We start from the raw sequence: 15,635 nt of genomic DNA, 5'->3' as shown, positions 1-15,635 counted from the left end.
CAGCCACCAGTTGTGCTTTTGCGGTCGAGTCCACATCCTCCAAGGTCTGCATCAGAATAGGCTTGAACGAAGAAGCCAGAGTTGGATGGATACCATAGACCCAAGGAGGCGGTTCGCTTGAGATAGCGTAGGATGTTCTTCACTGCCAGCAGGTGAGGTTCGCGTGGGTTAGCCTGAAATCGAGCACAATAACATACAGAAAACATGATATCAGGCCTGCTAGCGGTTAGATACATCAGTGAGCCTATCATTTGTCGATAGAGCGTGATGTCGACGGCCGGTTTATCTAGTGAAGGGGTAAGTTTGGTGCCGAATGCCATAGGGACTTTGACTTTTGAGTCTCCCATCATGCCAAACTTTGCTAGGAGAGTCTTCGTGTAAGCTTCCTGATTGATAAAGATGCCTTCGGGTCCCTGTCTTATATTTAAACCAAGGAAAAAATTAATAGGACCCATTGAGCTCATTTCAAACTTAGTCTCCATCAACTTTCTGAATTCAGCTGTTAAGCTGGGATTCGTAGAGCCGAAGATGATGTCATCGACATAAATTTGAACTATCATAAGGTGGTTACCTTCCTTTTTGCGAAAGAAGGTGGGGTCAACCGAACCTTGTTTGAATTTGGACATCTTTAAAAATTTTGTAAGCGTTTCATACCAGGCTCTCGGAGCTTGTTTGAGGCCGTACACAGCTTTATCCAGAATGTAGCAATGATGTGGATACTTTTCGTTCACGAACCCAGGAGGTTGCTCCACATACACCGTTTCTTCAAGTTCTCCATTGAGAAATGCGCACTTGACGTCCATTTGGAAGACCTCAAAGTTTTTGTGAGCAGCATAGGCCAGAAATATTCTAACCGATTCTAGCCTAGCTACTGGAGCGAACATCTCTTCGTAATCTATCCCTTCCTCCTGACAGTATCCTTTGACAACCAGGCGAGCCTTGTTTCTTATGACATTACCTTCCTTGTCCATTTTGTTTCTAAAAACCCATTTGAGACCAACTACTGAAGCATCCGGAGGAGTTGGAATGAGGCGCCAGACTTTGTTCCTCTCAAACTCATTTAGTTCGTCTTGCATAGCTTGAACCCAATCAGAGTGATCGAGGGCAGTGTTCACTGTCTTCGGTTCGACTTTTGATACAAATGAGTTAAACATACAAAACTCAACTTTTGAGAATAAGGATGTCTGTTTTGCCTTCAGTTGAGATCGGGTCAGAACCTTTTCAGATACATCACCAACTACTTGAGAGATAGGATGATCTCTGGTCCATTTTGTAAGAGGAGGGTAATTCGGATCAAAGGATGGATCTAGTTCAGCGTTGATCATCTCTTCAGGCTCGGATTGGCTATCAAAACCAAGCGTCATATCATCATGCTCCCCCTCAATTGATGAGTCTTGACAGACGTGAGGTTCAGGGGTTTCTTGTGGTGCTGGATTTTCAGACATTGAAGGACCTTCATGAGGAGGTGCATCTTCGGTTGATGAAGGACCTTCGGTTGAAGTAGTAGAGCTTGGCTCCCCCTGGACTTGTGAGCTAGGCTCCCCCTCGACAAGAGAATTTGGCTCCCCCTCGACTGAAGCATTGTTGGTTGGAGATTCATCAGAAGGCGATTCTCCTTCATGCATTCTTCTTGCAGCATCTTCGACAATCTTCTTCATATGATCTATTTTGTTGTCGGCTGCCCCTGCTTCTGAGAGAGAAGCTTTTTCTGGTTCATCAAAGAGATCCAGAAAATTCTCGTACATATTGGCGATTGAGATTGTGACATGACCAGTTTGAGGGAAGATTTCCCTGGCAGTGTCATCTATGGCCTGTAGCTTCTTGACATAGCTATCGTCGAAGGTCACATAGTATGTTTCTTCAATCCTTCTTGATCGTTTGTTTAGGACCCTGTACGCCTTTGATGTGAGTGAGTAACCCAGAAAAATTCCCTCGTCGGCTTTGACATCAAACTTGTTGCGGTGTTCTTTAGAGTTAAAGATGAAACACCTTGAGCCAAACACGTGGAAAAATTTCACATTGGGCTTCCTGTTGTTTAATATCTCATATGGTGTGAGCGTGAATCGCTTGTTGAGATAGGACCTGTTTTGTGTATAACAAGCAGCAGAAATAGCGTCAGCCCAAAAATAAAGAGGTAAGGAAGCGAAACTTAACATAGTTCGGGCAGCTTCACACAGAGATCGGTTTCGTCTTTCTACTATTCCGTTCTGCTGTGGTGTGTAGGGAGCTGAGAAATTATGACTAATTCCCTTTTCTGCAAGAAACTCTTCAAACTCCTTGTTCTTGAATTCGAGACCATTGTCGCTTCTGATGTTCCGAACGACCTTCTTGAGCTGGACTTCAATTTGCTTGATAAACACTTTCAGCTTTTGAGTCGCTTCAGATTTGAGCTTTAGAAAGAACACCCATGTAAATCGTGAAAAGTCATCAACGATAACAAGAATAAACTTGCTACCACCGATGCTTTCTATAGATGAAGGACCACACAAATCGATATGAAGCAATTCGAGTGGTTCAACAACTTTTGTGTTGATTATAGATGGGTGACTTTGACGACTCTGCTTTCCCATTTCGCATGCAGCACACAAATGTTCTCTGTCGAACTTGAGCAATGGAAGACCCCTAACATGACCTCCAGTGACAAGTCGGTAGATATCTTTGAAATTGAGATGAGAGAGTCTTCTGTGCCACAACCAGCTTTCGTCAGATTGAGCTTTTGATAGCAGACAGATTGTTGGGTTTCCTTTGATAGGTTTCATGTTCAGTGGAAACATTTCACCCTTTCGCTCTGACTTCAGAATCACTTTCTTTGTTGTTTTCTCTATGATTTCAGAACCTTCATCATCGAATGAAACTTTGAGACCTGTACCTCCAACAAGCTGAGATACACTGATGAGGTTGTGTTGAAGTCCTTCCACATAGGCCACCTTTCTTATGGTAAAATCACCATTCGTTATCATCCCATATCCCTTTATGGTGCCGTAAGAGTTATTTCCAAACTTAACGTTGCCACCATTTGCAAGAGATCTGTATTCCCTGAGTTCCTCCTTCCTTCCTGTCATGTGACGCGAGCAGCCACTGTCGATGTTCCATTCTTCGTCAAACTGCTCGTCACTTATAACCTGCAAAAATTAAGCAGATTTAGGAACCCAAAGTTTCTTGGGTCCATGTGAGGTTTTCATGGGAACAGGAATAGTTAGAGAGATATCAACAAGATATGTTCTTTTAATTAAAGTTGTTTCATCTTTCTTTTTAATGGTGAAAACTTTTATTTTGTTAAGATTAGGTTGGTTTCCTTTGGGCTCAGGCTTGGATTCATCGACCTTTTGCTTTCCCTTCTGTTCAGCTGATGAATGAGGTTTTTGAGGAAAAGTGCGATTAGCGTTAGAGCAAGATGAAGATGAATGAGTAGGAGTAGAATGACGAGAAGAGTTAGAACGAGAGAATTTGGATGGGGATGAAGGTGTCTTTCTTGCTGATGACTCTAGGTGACCCTTTTGCTTTTGATCGTTGGTGGGTTTAACCTTTAAGTCTTGTTCTCTTCTGACTTCAGAACCGAACCTCTGAGTTCGGTTGGAGTTGTTCTTGGAACCGAACCTTTGGTTTCGGTTGAAATCCTTTTCAGAACCGAACCTTTGCTTTCGGTTGGTATTTTCATGCGAACCGAACCTTGGCTTTCGGTTGGTATCTTCTTGTGAACCGAACCTTGACTTTCGGTTGGTATCTTCTTGTGAACCGAACCTTGGCTTTCGGTTGTTGGAAGCATCATGCTTTCTTACGGGATCATTTTCATACTTCAGATTCTTGTCCTTGTGTGAATAGTATGCATTCTGGGAGTGCCAGAATTGTTTTCTTTCAGAAAGGTTTTTCCTGTATCTTAGGTTCCTTTCTATCTTTTTATCCCTCATCTGTTTAGGCTGATGATGAACGTTCGCTTTCGCTTTTGATGTCACCTTGGCTGGTTCCTTTTGATCTTTAGGAGTTTTTCTTTGAGCTGAGGGTGCAGAGGGAATGTTTGACGAAGACTCAGTTTGCCCTGAGGAAGTGGAAGGAGTATCTGATGAAGTTTCACTTCGAGCTGTTGGCGTTGGAGGAATGTCTTCTTTTGCTGAATGATCAACCTCTTGAGGAGTATCTTTTGTACCACTTGTGCTTGGTTCGCTGAAATTATCAGGCTTGTTCAAGGGTTCAGGTATGTATCTCCCTTTCTTCATCCAAGAGGTTCTTTCAGATAGGCCAACGGTTTCGTTTCCATTGTCAATAGGAGCTTCCCAGAAGAACTCATCACAACCATCAGCATTGTCTTCGTTAACAATAGCCGTGAGTTCAGCTGTCTGATGTTCGGTTACTCCAGTCACTTTGTATACCTGATTCGGAGTGGTTCTGACCTTTTGATAGACAACAGCCTTTTCTACTAATTTCGGGGACTTTTGTTGGGACAATCTAGCGAATTCCACAGAATTTTCAGAAATAAGATTTTTGTGGTTTTCAGTTTCGCTTTTCACAAATTCTGAGCAGTCTACCGTATCCTCTACAGAAATTTCACTCATGTTTTCGTCCTCGTTAAGCTCAGATGCATTTTCAACATCAATTTTATTTTCTGAGCTTACTTTGGCATTTAGAGAGTCAAACTTTTGTATGGTTTCGGTTCTCAGTTTAAGTCTATCATTTTCGTCCAAAAGATTTTTGAGCATGTCCTTATGGTCTTTGGATTTAATGAAGGACTCAATTTTGTCCAGTCCAATTTGATAAGATGGGTTGACATCATCAGACGAAATCACACTCTCACAATTGTAAGCTTCGGTATCGATTTCATCCTCCTTAAATTCTAGGAATGGTAAAATCATACGGTGGATCTTTTTGCCTATCTCACAGTCCAAGTGCAGCTGAGTTATATTGGAATATAAACGTTTAGCTATTAAACAAAAAACATTTCGTTGTTTTAACAATTTCAAATTGTCTCTCTGCAAATAAATGTTTTCGTCTTTGACTTTAATTAATTCCGACTCTTTTAACTCAATCCACATACGCCGCTCCTCACTCTTCGATGCCACCCTGCTTAATTGATCAGTCAGGTTAGAATTGGTGACTCTAGTTTGAGTTAAGCTACTATCTAAATGAGAAATTCTTGTGTTAACGTTTTTTAGTTCTTTCTCATATGAGGATGATGGTACTTTAGATGAAATAAAAACAGATTGTACCTTCTTTATCAGTTCATCAAGCTCATTGAACTGTTGGCTGAGTGGTTTGGCTGTGAAGCACATATCTTCCTGCACTTTCGGTCCATTGCTTCCTCCATCGGTATTGTATCCCCTCATTTGAGATGCGCTTGACACCATGAAGCATTTTCCACCACTGCTTTCCTCCTTAGCCATATAGGCCTTTCCATGAGTAGGCTTCCTCACTTCTTCGTCTTCTGAGTCAGTAGACCAAACTTCGGTGCTACCGAACTCATCGTTATTAACCGAACCCTGCACAATAAGAGCATTAATAGAAGGGTTAGCGGTAGACTTTTTCTTCCTCAACTCATCCAACCTCTTCTGCAGTACGGCTTCCTCATCCTTTCCGTCATCCTTTTCAGCCATCTTTTTAAGAACACAGTCCTTAGCATAGTGGTTCTTGCCACCACAGTAAAAACAGCTTACTCCGGAATCGCCATCTGCCTTCGGTTCCTTCTTGGACTCTTCAGCCTTCGGTTCATTGTTTGCCTTTTCAGAGCTATAACTCCCCTGCCAGTTTCGGTTTTTGTTGCTGGGGAATCTCTTCTTTATGAACCTCTTAGGATTGGATACCATCATGGCATAATCCTCAGTTGTGAGGTCATATTCTTCCAAGTTGAGCTCTTCATCCTCCATCACGGCTTTACTTTTAGATAGAAGGGCCAACGAACCAAGACTAGACACAACGTTCTTCTCCTGAACAACAATCTTCTCTTGGGACTTTAGAATACCCACCAGTTTCGCCAAAGAGTATGATTTAAACTGTTCATGGGCTTTGACTGTGGAAACAACTGCTCTCCATTCCGATCTCAGTCCGTTCAAGAAAGTAACCTTTTGTTCGATGAGCTTCCTTTCAATGTCGTGTTTGATCATCTTGCTGAGAAGATGATTGAAGCGATCAAACGTCTGGGTCACGGTTTCTTCGGCCCCTTGCCTGAATTCTCCAAACTCAGATAGAAGCAAGGTTTGGATCGAGTGTTCAAGATCTTCGTCTGTTGAATACAGTTCGCGAAGTCTATCCCACACTTCCTTCGCCGTAGTGCATGAGCTGACTAGTCTGAATGTGTCGGACTGAAGGGCGAATCTGATCAACCTTAGTGCCTTAATATTGCACTGGAATTTATCTTTCTCATCCTGAGCAATATTCGTCACGTCCTTGAGCAAATCGTTGTATTCTTTTTGCGTCTTAATAACTCTGGATGTCGCGGAATGAGAAAATGGTCCATTGATAATGGCTTCCCATATGAGAAAACCATTGTCCTCCGATCCAATCACGTAATCTTCAAAATGATGTGCCCATACTTCATAGTCATGGGTGTATAAGATTGGAATCTTTGTCGTCGAACCAATGATGTTGGAAATATTAATAGGGTTTGATTGCGTTGCGTCCATAATGATCGTAATAACCTGTTCAAAGATCAGACTTGTAATAAAGCAGATTAGGGCAAAACAATAAATACTAAGATACGTCAATTAAGATGACGGCTCAATAAATATCGATGATTGCGGAAAACCCTAATGGAAATCTTTTTCACAGAAAAGAAGTGTATCGATTACACAGCCTCCTGCTCTGATACCAATTGATGAGATTTAAAATAATAAGTTTTAATCTATAAAGATCGATTAGATCGTGAACAAGTATATGAATATGAAACTGCAAGAACACAATATAAATAACAAGGCAGAACGCAATAATAAGAACAAACAGCTTGAATCAAACGTGTCGAATGATTAAATAAAATCCTTAGAAGAGCTCGATTAAGAACATCAACTGTAAAGGATTGGAAGATTACAAGAAAGCAATATCGTAAACTCTGGAGCGCTAAAACAGAAATCTTGAATCTTAACCTAATATGCATGCAAGCGATAACTTATATACAATACATAAAAGGCTCTCGGTTGGACAGGCCCAAACCAGAGAATACTAGGCTAATCTACGAGCCCAAAAGACGCAATACAAAACAGAACTTCAGCCCAACAATATCTATGATTTTATACATATAAAAATATTATATACGTTTTATATATAAAAAAACATATAAAAATCATATTTATATCTTTATACATTTAAAAACATTATTTATACATATAAATACCTCATATATATATATATATATATATATATATATATATATATATATATATATATATATATATATATATTCAAACAAAATTTTTCAATCTTAAATTACCCAAAATATTGTTCATAAACCAAGTTATTGGAAAAACACAAGTATGAGATACAAATCATCGTCACAAAATATCAGAGTATCACAAAATGCTCAGTAACAAATCTCCCAGGAGTATGTACAATCAAACATTCGCCTTCCTGCGATCTTCAGAAGTAACTGAAACACATATAATCAACAACTGTAAGTACGAAGTTTAGTGAGTTATCCAAGATACCACATACATCACATCATAAATAAACAGCTCTAGGTTATCATCAACTTTAGGGACTATCAGCAGTCCCAGTAGTTAAACAGCACACCCCGTGAGTTACCAACAACCCTAGAAAACTATAACACTCGCAAATTCGGGTTAGTCAACTAAGATATAATAAGCGTTAAAAATGATTTTTTTATAGAAGATTATCTAGGATAAATAGTCTTAACCAAAGTAATAGTTATGGTCAATAATTGTAACCTATTTGACGTAATAAAGAATTATTATATGAATATTATGTGTTTCATGATTATTATAATATAATAAAATAGGAAAAATCAGTCGAATCATCCGTAAATCGTAAAAAAATAAATGCGCCAAAACATATATATATATATATATATATATATATATATATGTGTGTGTGTGTGTGTGTGTGTGTGTATAATGTATTTAGAAAGCACATGTCTTCCCGATACCGGAAATATAAATTTCATAGAAATCCGACTCTGTATGAATTATATATGATTTTTATAAGATATAAAAGTCAGTCGCGCACAATAAATGTATGACGTAAAAAGCACGAAGAGAATTGTTGACTTTTAGCTAAAGTCACCAAAAAGAAAATCGTAGTACTCTTTAAAATAAGAATTTTGAGAAAAAGTTATACATACAACGGAGTTCGTATGAGAGAGTTATGATTTTAGCAAAATCATTTAATTTTATAAATATATGGACAAAAAATAAAGTGAAAATTAGTCGACGGAGTCTAAACGAAAATTGTAGATATCGTCGATAGCTACGCGTGGATAAAAAGAACGTCAAAAACGGAGTTTGTATGAACGAGTTATAATTTATAATATCATATTTAAGTATTAAAATAAAGTATAAATCATATATATACACACATACACATATGTATATATCATTAGAAAGGTATTGACAATGCGGTCGTTATAAGACTAGTATTGTAACGCTTGGTCCAGGTATGAATTAATTCTAAGTTTCTTTTAAATATAAAAAGGAACTCGACGAGTTGGGAGGCTCCAACTCGACGAGTAGGAAGCCTTCCAGCCGCGCAGATTGGAGGATCTACTTAACGAGTTGGGAAGCCTCAACTCGACGAGTAGCCGTTGGGGATGAAAACTCTAATTTTCAGGCATTGCACCCTATATAAAGAACATTAACTCCTAGGGTTGGCCTCCTTACCAGCCCCTTGCTTATAGAAAACCCTAGAATCGTTTTCCTGCTTGTTCATTGAGTTTTGTGAGTGTTTGAGTGATTATTTTTGATCTTTGAAGGAGGTTTTGAAGAGAGAAGTATAAAGCTTGGAGGAGTGAACTTGGATCCAGAATCTATACATCAAAGGCTGCATCTTGGAGGTATAAAGTCACAACCTTGACATGTAGCTTATTAGATCACATCTTTTGTAGTATAGGGCTTGGTTTTGGGACTTTGGCTTGGATGTCCAAAGGAAAGAGGGTTACAGAGGTTGAGAGTGTAGATCTGGCCTCTATAAGACCTCTAGAGGATTAAAGTTGCAAACTTTAATAGCCTCTGTGTCCCATTTAAGCAATATGTTCATTTTTAAGCCTAAAGTGGAACTCTGAGTGTGTTTCAAGCAAGCATGGACATAAAGTTAGAAACTTCAAGTGCTTTTTCCACCCTTGGACATCAGATATGTGATTTGGGACGATGGGATGAGAGTTTAAGGGGTTAATGGGTCAAGACCCTCCTCAAAGGAACTAGGGTTTGGGTCTAAAGCTTATTAGAGTATATTTGGGGGTAAAGTTGGAAATTTTACCCTTTTATATGTCTCTATGGTTAGGGATCTGAAGTTTGGAACCTTTGGATTCGAGAAAAAGGGCTTAATGCATTAAGTGAGTTGACAGATTGGAGAACTCGACGATTTCACAGGGGAACTCAACGAGTTGGGTTGGGGTTACTCTAATTATGTTACACGATATCACGATTCTGACTTTGGGATGGACTCGGCGATTTAGGTCAACTCAGAGCGTTGACTTTGACTTGACTTTGACCTTAACCAAAATTGACTTTTAACGGTTTGAAGGGTTGAGTTGTATCTAAGGAGTTGTTTATGATTAGGGAGGTGGCAGAGCTAATACTCGAAGTTTGGACCTACTCAACTATAGTTCACATTTGAGGTGAGTCTCCTCACCATACCAATGGGTCAGAGGTACCAAGGCCGACCCATTATTTTCTATGTGATATGCTAGTTGATTATTTTCTATGTGATATGTGTATTTGTGCTACTTGCATGTAAGACCTCGGCGGGTTCCCGAGGCAATTGGATATAAGACCATGTAAGGGTCCCCATGGCATTCCAGTGGGCTAAGACCATGTGGGGATTCCCATGGCACCCGATGTAAGACCTTGGAAGGTTTCCATGGCATCTTTAGTTAAGACCATGTGGGGGTTCCCATGGCATTGGGCTAAGACCATGTGGGGGTCCCATGGCACCCGGAGTAAGACCTTGGAGGGTTTCCAGGGCATCCTTATATGTATATTTTCATGGATTATGTGATTGATATGGTTTATGTGATTATGTGGATTATGTGGGGTATGCTCTGGGGAACTCACTAAGCGTTAGCTTACAGTTTGTTGGTTGTTTCATGTACTTCAGGATCTAAGAGCAAGAGCCTGGTGTGATGGTGCGGCATGCACTCTCTGGCATTTTATTTGAGGACACTCTGATATTATGAATAAATTTTTTGATGTTATGGATTTTGAAAACAAATGTGGTTGAAATTTTATAATTTGTGGAAATGATTTTGTTACTTAAAAATGAAATTTTTTATTGGAAATATGGGATGTTACAAGTCGGTATCAGAACCCTGGTTTGATGGATTCAGGCATACTCCTGAGTATGTCAGAACTCAAACTGAGGAAATGGTAAAATTGTTTTTCAAAATCAAAGTTAAAAGCTTCTTAAAATTGATTTCTTATAAGAAAAAGGGAGAGTGCAATGCGTGTAATCGGCCGAGCTCAAGTAAGTGTTTTCCCCCCAATATGTTAACCATGTTATATTGATATTTGGAATGTGATAGTTGGATGGATCTTGCTATGTGTATGCTTTCAAAATTATATGCAGTTAGGATTATATAATCTTACAATAATTTGATGGGTTTTAGCCATAAGAACATCATATGTGCTCATGCAAACCCTAATGCTTGGATCTAGGTTTCTCTGTTATACATGCAATGTATCCAAGACTTACAATCTTAGATCTAACATATTATAAACTGAAATTAGGGTTTAGAGAATTACCTTTGATTTTTATGTAGCAATAACAATCTCAAATCCTCCTTGTAATGACTTTAGAAAGCTTAGAGTCATAATTGTCACTCCTCTAATGGCTCACAAACACCAAGAGCAATAGGATGAAGAATAAGGAGAGAGGAGGCTGCCCAAAACATCCAGAAACCCTAGTGGAACTCTTAGCCCCGTTTTTAGGGCTTAAGCGTACTATATATAAATGTAGGCTATTAGGGTTTTCAACTAGGAAACCCTAATTTGACTGCTTAAGCCCTAAGCAGCCCATGGACCCTTTTAGAATATCCCTTGGACGATTTCTAATGGGTTTCCCCATAGAATTCGTCCAACTTATTATTCCAAGGTAATCCATATCCCAAATGCAATTATCTTATAATTACAGTTCCAGTCCCTTAAGTTTAATTAATCTCTTTTAGCCACAAAATTAATTATCAATTAATTCTTGACTAATATTAATTAAACAATATGATTTCTCCTTTAATATATTATTCTCATAATATATTAATAAATCATAATTAATCTTCTCTCTCCATAATTCATCCTATCAAGTTGCTTTGGTGAAGGCAACCCAAAAGGACCATGCACCATTGGGTCAAGTACATACCAAAATAGTTATGGACTTAGACACTAATCCAACAGAATTGATTTGACCTTATTTCTTGTTCCTTGTTTGGTTGTGGTCCTAGGGTAGAGTCTGCTATTCGACAGTCTATTTGATCATGTTCTTTGTATAATTTTCATGCATAAGGTAACCCGTTATGATTGATTTGAGTTCTTGTTTGAAGGGGTTGGAGCAAATCTTAGGATAGCCTAGGATTTGAGTTATGTGGTAGTTTGTGAGATATGTTTTGTTCTGGGATAAATTAGAGTTATCAGGTAGAGCCTTGGGGAAGGTACAGGTAGGTGTGGAAGGTAGTATTGGACCCGTACTACTAGAAGCACAGGACCTGAACCCGAACCAATGTTAGATCTGGAAGCTCTAATGAGACTAGTGTGGAAGGATCCCATTTTTGAATAGTTTGATCATTTTGTATCATGGTATTCTAGTGCAGTATGGTGGTGACACATCATGGAGCAGGGGGATCCAGATCAGGATTAGGATCTGAGTCGGGCTACGGTACATAGCCCATTGATGAGAGGTTGTGCGAGCTTATCGCAGCCGAGGTTACGAGGGGAATTCTTGATGCTACCCCAGTGATTTTTGGGACCGTCAAGGAGGGGATGATGGAGATCATAGAAGAGCGGCTAAGGTCTTTCCGAGCCGAGATTGTTGCGGGCCAGTTCGGGGCCCAAACTCCTCGTTACGGGAGTTCAAGGCGTGCGGAGCGCCTGAGTTCTTTGGGGTCCGGGACCCCATAGTTAGTCGATGTTGGGTGGCAGATATGGAGAATGCCCAGCGCACGAGCTCTTGCCCCGAGGTGGCAAAAGTGGGGTTTTCTTCGTGCATGTTGAGGAGTCGTGCCAGGGATTGGTAGGAGGAGGTGACCAACCAGGTGGGATCAGCCGAAGTGGCTGAGATGTCATGGGAGGAGTTTTTCAGGCATTTTGACTTGGAGTTTGTGTTGGAATAGTGTCTAAGGCTGCAACTATATTAGACAAGTATTTGACCCGATTGTGCATGCTCCTTTTGGGTTGCCTTCACCATAGCAACTTGACAGGATGATTTATAATGAGAGAAGAAATATTATTAATATATTATGAGAATAATATAAGGAATAATAATATTGTTATTTGATTAACATAAGTCATAAATTAATTAGGAATTAATTTAGTGACTTAAATAGATTAATTAAATAAGAAGGTATAAACTGTCAATTGTATGATAGTTGTACTTTGGGCTATAATCCCTTATGGATAAGGGGTGGACGGTTTTTGGGGTTTGGAAGGACCTAGAAATCGTCCAAGGCTTATCATAAGGAGATTGGATTGCTTAGGGCCTAAGTTATCCAATTAGGGTTTAAGGGTGAAACCCTAGGAGGCTCACTAGTATAAATAGACCCTTAGGGCTAAGAAAATCGGCACCCTTGGTATTGGAGAAACCCTGGCCGACTTTTCTTACCCTCCCATCTCTCTCTAATCATCCTCTTTCTAAGTTGGTGTTTGTAATCCATTAGAGGAGTGACATTTGTGACTCTAAGCTCCAAGGACAAGAAGATTCAAGCAAGAAAATTAAGGTAATCCTTTAGATCTGTTTTTCCATGTGTTATTATACTAGATCTATCACCAAAGTCTTGGATACATTGCATGTTCAATTAGAGAAACCTAGATCCAAACATTAGGGTATGTATGTGCACATAGGAATGTTCGTATGGCTCAAACCCATCAGTGGTATCAGAGCCTTGATTGGTTTCTATTGAATCGATGCATTAGTTGCTTGATTGTTGATTGCAAAATTCAATTTTTGTCTTCTGCCTGATGAACTCGGCGAGTCCCATAGTGGTACTCGGCGAGCAGGCCTCAACTCGGCGAGTCCATTGTGGTACTCGGCGAGTTCGAGCGTCAGAATGAGCTAAGTTCGGGATTTCTTGTTGTTTATTTTATGGAAACTTGCCTTTATCTTAATGGGTCAATATAAATCCTTTTTTAACATATATTTTAGTATATCCTTGACCTAATTAAAGATATTTACCAATAAATTGAATAATAATTTCCTTATGTGATAATTGATTGATTATTTTAATTAAATTGGTAAATTGTTTTGCAAGAAATAATTAAATAAATCAAATATGGATAATTATGTGATTAAATGTTAATTTGGATTATTTTTTATTTGATCCCTTATGTTTTGAAAAAGTTTAAAACTTGTCTTCAAGTTTTGAGATTTATGTTTTGTGATTAAAAGTTTAAGTTGGACAATTTAAATTTCAAACCCTAGAATTTTACAAGTTTAAAATTCAACCCTATACTAATATAATATTACAAGATTAATATATATATATATATATATATATATATATATATATATATATATATATATATATATATATATATATATATATATATATATATATATATATATATATATATATATGTATAATTAAAATGCTAGTCTTACCGTTAGTAGGCCTCATTCACGAAGTCGGTCTATAAGGTGGGTATAAGGTTGCTGCCTATAAAATGGCGCTTAATGGGTGTACACTCTCACCCACCGCTTGCTTGATCGGTGGAAGGTCGTTAGCCGAACGGGTAGGATAGGGCAACTCTATCTCCTCATTAAAAGTATAACATTAAACACAAAGTAACTACATGTTTTTCAAATTCCCCATCCTAGTTACTTTAGGAAAAGTGAATTGATGCAATCCCATGAAATTACACTTTGCACCCTTGCTTAGAAGTTAGTGGAGCGTGTGTGGATTACCGGCACACTAATCGGTTCTAAGAAAAGGTGGCAAAGGGTGATTCATTGTTTATCATAGTTCGACGGAGCGTGTGTGGTTTACTGGCACATCGAATAGGTGATTGTTACAATGAAGGCACCGTGTAGATTGGCATGGTTATTCACACCCACTTTGTGATCCTCGGTATCCAAGTCACAAACAAGAGGGGCATATCGAGATTTAAACATGCCATTGAAAAGTTCAATGAATCTCATCGAAACCTAGGAATTCTCAATACATTTAGAACTTAAAGTTAGGTTTTCATGGTGGAGAATTAGTGAATCGTCATTCACTTACCTTCAAGTTGTTTTCATGTTGGATTACGGCATCCCTTTTCTAATATGTAAATAATATTGTTGGATCCTAGCCCTAATTTTTCTCATTGGGTGATAATTAGGGATTTTAAATTCTAATCAATCTTTGTCCTTTCTATTTGTAGATGTCAAACGCGAACAACGCTGCTGCTAGCACGTTCACATTGATGAGACTTTTCCAAAAGGTGACTTTCAATGGAACAAACTTTAGTGAATGGATAAGATACATTCGCACGATTGCTCTCTACGAGGACAAGGAGTATGTCCTTGATGAGAAGCTCGAGAAGATCAACCCAGAAATCGCTACTCCGGCTGAAATGACTGCTTTTGAGACTCATGAACGTGATGCGACGAAGGTTCATTGCATTATGATAGCCACAATGAACGCCGAATTCCAAAAGTCCTATGAGGACATGTATCCGTACGAAATGAACCAAGACTTGTTAGAGAGATACCTCCAAAACGCGAGGCAGGAACGTTACGAGATCTTCACTAACATGATCTCCGCTAAAATGGGACATGGTGAATCTCTAACCGTACACTTGCAAAAGATGCAAAGGTACGTCGATCGTCTTCGCAAGTTGAATGTCGACATTGGGGAAGACTTGGCTATCGACATGGACCTTCACTCCTTGCCTCCGTGTTACAACCAATTTAGGATGACCTACCACATGAACAAGGAAGAGGTCACCCTAAGTAAGCTCCAAGGTCTCCTTAGGGTTGCTGAGAGCAACCTCAAGGACAAGTCTGTTGCACCCACTCCCAATCCACCCGCTGCTCCTATTTTGGCCATTGGGCAGGGAAGAGGCAAGAAGAGGAAGGCTCCGTCTAAGAGCCACCGCAAGGGAAAGTCCCGAGATGGTTCCTCTTCTAGTGGAACCAAAGTTGATCCTTCTAAGCCTAACCCTAACCCAAAGGAGGCAGAGTGCCACCATTGCCACAAAATAGGGCATTGGAAAAGAAGTTGCCCAGAATACCTGCAAGCCATCAGTGAAGGAAAGATCAAGCCATCTTTTGCAGGTATATACACAATTAAATCTAATGAT

This window comes from Lactuca sativa, chromosome 7, assembly GCF_002870075.4.
Source record: "Lactuca sativa cultivar Salinas chromosome 7, Lsat_Salinas_v11, whole genome shotgun sequence".
Classification (NCBI taxonomy): domain Eukaryota; kingdom Viridiplantae; phylum Streptophyta; class Magnoliopsida; order Asterales; family Asteraceae; genus Lactuca; species Lactuca sativa.
Note: the sequence above shows the minus strand (reverse complement) of the source record.